Source organism: Styela clava, chromosome 6 (genome assembly GCF_964204865.1).
Source record: "Styela clava chromosome 6, kaStyClav1.hap1.2, whole genome shotgun sequence".
NCBI classification, from domain to species: Eukaryota; Metazoa; Chordata; class Ascidiacea; order Stolidobranchia; family Styelidae; genus Styela; species Styela clava.
The window spans coordinates 4,822,501-4,830,000 of record NC_135255.1 but is presented as its reverse complement, the minus strand read 5'-3'; the positions used below and the strand labels follow the sequence as shown (position 1 = coordinate 4,830,000).

The window sequence follows — 7,500 nt, the reverse complement described above, 5'->3', positions numbered from 1 at the left end:
CCAAGAAAGAGCGGTGCGGGGCCGGTCGGAGCGCACCCTTTTCTCGGTGGCTGGCGGGCGAGAGAGTGCTGCGTCGCCGGCATCGGCGTCGAAAGAAGCCGAGCCGAAAAAAGTTAAAGTACAAACGTGCAAGCATACTAACCTAACCCTAGGTAAGGCATGTCAGAGCGAAAGACAGTAAACTCGAATGAGCTAAGAAAGAGCGGTGCGGGGCCGGTCGGAGCGCACCCTTTTCTCGATGGCTGGCGGCCGAGAGAGTGCTGCGTCGCCGGCATCGGCGTCGAAAGAAGCCGAGCCGAAAAAAGTTAAAGTACAAACGTGCAAGCATACTAACCTAACCCTAGGTAAGGCATGTCAGAGCGAAAGACAGTAAACTCGAATGAGCCAAGAAAGAGCGGTGCGGGGCCGGTCGGAGCGCACCCTTTTCTCGGTGGCTGGCGGCCGAGAGAGTGCTGCGTCGCCGGCATCGGCGTCGAAAGAAGCCGAGCCGAAAAAAGTTAAAGTACAAACGTGCAAGCATACTAACCTAACCCTAGGTAATGCATGTCAGAGCGAAAGACAGTAAACTCGAAAGAGCCAAGAAAGAGCGGTGCGGGGCCGGTCGGAGCGCACCCTTTTCTCGGTGGCTGGCGGGCGAGAGTGTGCTGCGTCGCCGGCATCGGCGTCGAAAGAAGCCGAGCCGAAAAAAGTTAAAGTACAAACGTGCAAGCATACTAACCTAACCCTAGGTAAGGCATGTCAGAGCGAAAGACAGTAAACTCGAATGAGCCAAGAAAGAGCGGTGCGGGGCCGGTCGGAGCGCACCCTTTTCTCGGTGGCTGGCGGCCGAGAGAGTGCTGCGTCGCCGGCATCGGCGTCGAAAGAAGCCGAGCCGAAAAAAGTTAAAGTACAAACGTGCAAGCATACTAACCTAACCCTAGGTAAGGCATGTTAGAGCGAAAGACAGTAAACTCGAATGAGCCAATAAAGAGCGGTGCGGGGCCGGTCGGAGCGCACCCTTTTCTCGGTGGCTGGCGGCCGAGAGAGTGCTGCGTCGCCGGCATCGGCGTCGAAAGAAGCCGAGCCGAAAAAAGTTAAAGTACAAACGTGCAAGCATACTAACCTAACCCTAGGTAAGGTGTGTTAGAGCGAAAGACAGTAAACTCGAATGAGCCAAGAAAGAGCGGCGTACGGTGCGGGGCCGGTCGGAGCGCACCCTTTTCTCGGTGGCTGGCGGGCGAGAGAGTGCTGCGTCGCCGGCATCGGCGTCGAAAGAAGCCGAGCCGAAAAAAGTTAAAGTACAAACGTGCGAGCATACTAACCTAACCCTAGGTAAGGCATGTCAGAGCGAAAGACAGTAAACTCGAATGAGCTAAGAAAGAGCGGTGCGGGGCCGGTCGGAGCGCACCCTTTTCTCGGTGGCTGGCGGCCGAGAGAATGCTGCGTCGATGGCATCGGCGTCGAAAGAAGCCGAGCCGAAAAAAGTTAAAGTACAAACGTGCAAGCATACTAACCTAACCCTAGGTAATGCATGTCAGAGCGAAAGACAGTAAACTCGAATGAGCCAAGAAAGAGCGGTGCGGGGCCGGTCGGAGCGCACCCTTTTCTCGGTGGCTGGCGGGCGAGAGAGTGCTGCGTCGCCGGCATCGGCGTCGAAAGAAGCCGAGCCGAAAAAAGTTAAAGTACAAACGTGCAAGCATACTAACCTAACCCTAGGTAATGCATGTCAGAGCGAAAGACAGTAAACTCGAATGAGCCAAGAAAGAGCGGTGCGGGGCCGGTCGGAGCGCACCCTTTTCTCGGTGGCTGGCGGGCGAGAGAGTGCTGCGTCGCCGGCATCGGCGTCGAAAGAAGCCGAGCCGAAAAAAGTTAAAGTACAAACGTGCAAGCATACTAACCTAACCCTAGGTAAGGCATGTCAGAGCGAAAGACAGTAAACTCGAATGAGCTAAGAAAGAGCGGTGCGGGGCCGGTCGGAGCGCACCCTTTTCTCGGTGGCTGGCGGCCGAGAGAGTGCTGCGTCGCCGGCATCGGCGTCGAAAGAAGCCGAGCCGAAAAAAGTTAAAGTACAAACGTGCAAGCATACTAACCTAACCCTAGGTAATGCATGTCAGAGCGAAAGACAGTAAACTCGAATGAGCCAAGAAAGAGCGGTGCGGGGCCGGTCGGAGCGCACCCTTTTCTCCGTGGCTGGCGGGCGAGAGAGTGCTGCGTCGCCGGCATCGGCGTCGACAGAAGCCGAGCCGAAAAAAGTTAAAGTACAAACGTGCAAGCATACTAACCTAACCCTAGGTAAGGCATGTCAGAGCGAAAGACAGTAAACTCGAATGAGCTAAGAAAGAGCGGTGCGGGGCCGGTCGGAGCGCACCCTTTTCTCGGTGGCTGGCGGCCGAGAGAGTGCTGCGTCGCCGGCATTGGCGTCGACAGAAGCCGAGCCGAAAAAAGTTAAAGTACAAACGTGCAAGCATACTAACCTAACCCTAGGTAAGGCATGTCAGAGCGAAAGACAGTAAACTCGAATGAGCCAAGAAAGAGCGGTGCGGGGCCGGTCGGAGCGCACCCTTTTCTCGGTGGCTGGCGGCCGAGAGAGTGCTGCGTCGCCGGCATCGGCGTCGAAAGAAGCCGAGCCGAAAAAAGTTAAAGTACAAACGTGCAAGCATACTAACCTAACCCTAGGTAAGGCATGTTAGAGCGAAAGACAGTAAACTCGAATGAGCCAATAAAGAGCGGTGCGGGGCCGGTCGGAGCGCACCCTTTTCTCGGTGGCTGGCGGGCGAGAGAGTGCTGCGTCGCCGGCATCGGCGTCGAAAGAAGCCGAGCCGAAAAAAGTTAAAGTACAAACGTGCAAGCATACTAACCTAACCCTAGGTAAGGTGTGTTAGAGCGAAAGACAGTAAACTCGAATGAGCCAAGAAAGAGCGGCGTACGGTGCGGGGCCGGTCGGAGCGCACCCTTTTCTCGGTGGCTGGCGGGCGAGAGAGTGCTGCGTCGCCGGCATCGGCGTCGAAAGAAGCCGAGCCGAAAAAAGTTAAAGTACAAACGTGCAAGCATACTAACCTAACCCTAGGTAAGGCATGTCAGAGCGAAAGACAGTAAACTCGAATGAGCTAAGAAAGAGCGGTGCGGGGCCGGTCGGAACGCACCCTTTTCTCGGTGGCTGGCGGCCGAGAGAGTGCTGCGTCGCCGGCATCGGCGTCGAAAGAAGCCGAGCCGAAAAAAGTTAAAGTACAAACGTGCAAGCATACTAACCTAACCCTAGGTAATGCATGTCAGAGCGAAAGACAGTAAACTCGAATGAGCCAAGAAAGAGCGGTGCGGGGCCGGTCGGAGCGCACCCTTTTCTCGGTGGCTGGCGGGCGAGAGAGTGCTGCGTCGCCGGCATCGGCGTCGAAAGAAGCCGAGCCGAAAAAAGTTAAAGTACAAACGTGCAAGCATACTAACCTAACCCTAGGTAAGGCATGTCAGAGCGAAAGACAGTAAACTCGAATGAGCTAAGAAAGAGCGGTGCGGGGCCGGTCGGAGCGCACCCTTTTCTCGGTGGCTGGCGGCCGAGAGAGTGCTGCGTCGCCGGCATCGGCGTCGAAAGAAGCCGAGCCGAAAAAAGTTAAAGTACAAACGTGCAAGCATACTAACCTAACCCTAGGTAATGCATGTCAGAGCGAAAGACAGTAAACTCGAATGAGCCAAGAAAGAGCGGTGCGGGGCCGGTCGGAGCGCACCCTTTTCTCGGTGGCTGGCGGGCGAGAGAGTGCTGCGTCGCCGGCATCGGCGTCGAAAGAAGCCGAGCCGAAAAAAGTTAAAGTACAAACGTGCAAGCATACTAACCTAACCCTAGGTAAGGCATGTCAGAGCGAAAGACAGTAAACTCGAATGAGCTAAGAAAGAGCGGTGCGGGGCCGGTCGGAGCGCACCCTTTTCTCGGTGGCTGGCGGCCGAGAGAGTGCTGCGTCGCCGGCATCGGCGTCGAAAGAAGCCGAGCCGAAAAAAGTTAAAGTACAAACGTGCAAGCATACTAACCTAACCCTAGGTAATGCATGTCAGAGCGAAAGACAGTAAACTCGAATGAGCCAAGAAAGAGCGGTGCGGGGCCGGTCGGAGCGCACCCTTTTCTCGGTGGCTGGCGGGCGAGAGAGTGCTGCGTCGCCGGCATCGGCGTCGAAAGAAGCCGAGCCGAAAAAAGTTAAAGTACAAACGTGCAAGCATACTAACCTAACCCTAGGTAAGGCATGTCAGAGCGAAAGACAGTAAACTCGAATGAGCTAAGAAAGAGCGGTGCGGGGCCGGTCGGAGCGCACCCTTTTCTCGGTGGCTGGCGGCCGAGAGAGTGCTGCGTCGCCGGCATCGGCGTCGAAAGAAGCCGAGCCGAAAAAAGTTAAAGTACAAACGTGCAAGCATACTAACCTAACCCTAGGTAATGCATGTCAGAGCGAAAGACAGTAAACTCGAATGAGCCAAGAAAGAGCGGTGCGGGGCCGGTCGGAGCGCACCCTTTTCTCGGTGGCTGGCGGGCGAGAGAGTGCTGCGTCGCCGGCATCGGCGTCGAAAGAAGCCGAGCCGAAAAAAGTTAAAGTACAAACGTGCAAGCATACTAACCTAACCCTAGGTAAGGCATGTCAGAGCGAAAGACAGTAAACTCGAATGAGCTAAGAAAGAGCGGTGCGGGGCCGGTCGGAGCGCACCCTTTTCTCGGTGGCTGGCGGCCGAGAGAGTGCTGCGTCGCCGGCATCGGCGTCGAAAGAAGCCGAGCCGAAAAAAGTTAAAGTACAAACGTGCAAGCATACTAACCTAACCCTAGGTAATGCATGTCAGAGCGAAAGACAGTAAACTCGAATGAGCCAAGAAAGAGCGGTGCGGGGCCGGTCGGAGCGCACCCTTTTCTCGGTGGCTGGCGGGCGAGAGAGTGCTGCGTCGCCGGCATCGGCGTCGAAAGAAGCCGAGCCGAAAAAAGTTAAAGTACAAACGTGCAAGCATACTAACCTAACACCCTAGGTAAGGCATGTCAGAGCGAAAGACAGTAAACTCGAATGAGCTAAGAAAAAGCGGTGCGGGGCCGGTCGGAGCGCACCCTTTTCTCGGTGGCTGGCGGCCGAGAGAGTGCTGCGTCGCCGGCATCGGCGTCGAAAGAAGCCGAGCCGAAAAAAGTTAAAGTACAAACGTGCAAGCATACTAACCTAACCCTAGGTAAGGCATGTCAGAGCGAAAGACAGTAAACTCGAATGAGCCAAGAAAGAGCGGTGCGGGGCCGGTCGGAGCGCACCCTTTTCTCGGTGGCTGGCGGGCGAGAGAGTGCTGCGTCGCCGGCATCGGCGTCGAAAGAAGCCGAGCCGAAAAAAGTTAAAGTACAAACGTGCAAGCATACTAACCTAACCCTAGGTAAGGCATGTCAGAGCGAAAGACAGTAAACTCGAATGAGCTAAGAAAGAGCGGTGCGGGGCCGGTCGGAGCGCACCCTTTTCTCGGTGGCTGGCGGCCGAGAGAGTGCTGCGTCGCCGGCATCGGCGTCGAAAGAAGCCGAGCCGAAAAAAGTTAAAGTACAAACGTGCAAGCATACTAACCTAACCCTAGGTAATGCATGTCAGAGCGAAAGACAGTAAACTCGAATGAGCCAAGAAAGAGCGGTGCGGGGCCGGTCGGAGCGCACCCTTTTCTCGGTGGCTGGCGGGCGAGAGAGTGCTGCGTCGCCGGCATCGGCGTCGAAAGAAGCCGAGCCGAAAAAAGTTAAAGTACAAACGTGCAAGCATACTAACCTAACCCTAGGTAAGGCATGTCAGAGCGAAAGACAGTAAACTCGAATGAGCTAAGAAAGAGCGGTGCGGGGCCGGTCGGAGCGCACCCTTTTCTCGGTGGCTGGCGGCCGAGAGAGTGCTGCGTCGCCGGCATCGGCGTCGAAAGAAGCCGAGCCGAAAAAAGTTAAAGTACAAACGTGCAAGCATACTAACCTAACCCTAGGTAAGGCATGTCAGAGCGAAAGACAGTAAACTCGAATGAGCCAAGAAAGAGCGGTGCGGGGCCGGTCGGAGCGCACCCTTTTCTCGGTGGCTGGCGGCCGAGAGAGTGCTGCGTCGCCGGCATCGGCGTCGAAAGAAGCCGAGCCGAAAAAAGTTAAAGTACAAACGTGCAAGCATACTAACCTAACCCTAGGTAAGGCATGTTAGAGCGAAAGACAGTAAACTCGAATGAGCCAATAAAGAGCGGTGCGGGGCCGGTCGGAGCGCACCCTTTTCTCGGTGGCTGGCGGGCGAGAGAGTGCTGCGTCGCCGGCATCGGCGTCGAAAGAAGCCGAGCCGAAAAAAGTTAAAGTACAAACGTGCAAGCATACTAACCTAACCCTAGGTAAGGCATGTCAGAGCGAAAGACAGTAAACTCGAATGAGCTAAGAAAGAGCGGTGCGGGGCCGGTCGGAGCGCACCCTTTTCTCGGTGGCTGGCGGGCGAGAGAGTGCTGCGTCGCCGGCATCGGCGTCGAAAGATGCCGAGCCGAAAAAAGTTAAAGTACAAACGTGCAAGCATACTAACCTAACCCTAGGTAAGGCATGTCAAAGCGAAAGACAGTAAACTCGAATGAGCCAAGAAAGAGCGGCGTACGGTGCGGGGCCGGTCGGAGCGCACCCTTTTCTCGGTGGCTGGCGGGCGAGAGAGTGCTGCGTCGCCGGCATCGGCGTCGAAAAAAGCCGAGCCAAAAAAAGTTAAAGTACAAACGCGATGCTAATGAGCGAGCCGTTGTCTCGACTAATATGTAGGGGGCGTTCGATCGAGCGTCTGGCTTGAGCGCTTGTCGGCCTAGCAGAACGGTCGCATTGTTATGCCCGGGTTTTAGGCACCGCTGCAGGCGGCCGGCAGAGCTCTTGTTTGTGCGAAACTGAATGGATCGAGCCCGAGAGAGGGCGAGCAAAGAAAAAACGCAAATCGCTCCGCCTGGCACTGCCGGCGAGAGCGTGGACGTCGCGGCCAGCGACTGTCGAAGCTGACTACGGCCGCAGGCGATCGCCTCGGTCTTAAACGAATGCGACGAGCACGCGCCGGGCGGCCCAGCAAGGGCCGAGCGCAGCTGTCGCAGCTATCTGGTTGATCCTGCCAGTAGTGATATGCTTGTCTCAAAGATTAAGCCATGCAGGTGCAAGTACGAGTTCTCGTAAAGCGAAACTGCGAATGGCTCATTAAATCAGTCTTGGTTTATTTGGTCTCGTAAGCGAAGTGGATAACTGTGGTAATTCTAGAGCTAATACATGCATTAAGCGCCGACTTCGGGAGGCGCGCTTTTATCAGATCAAAACCGACCGGGTTCGTCCTGTGACGTTTGATGACTCTGGATAACCACGCGGATCGTACGGTCTCTGCACCGACGACGTATCATTCAAGTGTCTGCCCTATCAACTGTCGAAGGTACGCTACGTGCCTACCTTTGTGATAACGGGTAACGGGGAATCAGGGTTCGATTCCGGAGAGGGAGCCTGAGAAACGGCTACCACATCCAAGGAAGGCAGCAGGCGCGCAAATTACCCATTCCCGACACGGGGAGGTA

General features: G+C 55.8%; 1 non-coding gene across 1 annotated transcript in view; it reads left to right on the top strand.

The window, feature by feature from the left end:
• Nucleotides 1-7,036: 7,036 nt before the first annotated feature.
• The window catches only part of LOC144424923 (small subunit ribosomal RNA), a 1,809-nt gene continuing 1,345 nt past the window's right edge, over nucleotides 7,037-7,500 (top strand). The window contains exon 1 of the ribosomal RNA XR_013477142.1: nucleotides 7,037-7,500. This exon is cut by the window's right edge and continues 1,345 nt beyond it. This is a non-coding gene — a ribosomal RNA (small subunit ribosomal RNA).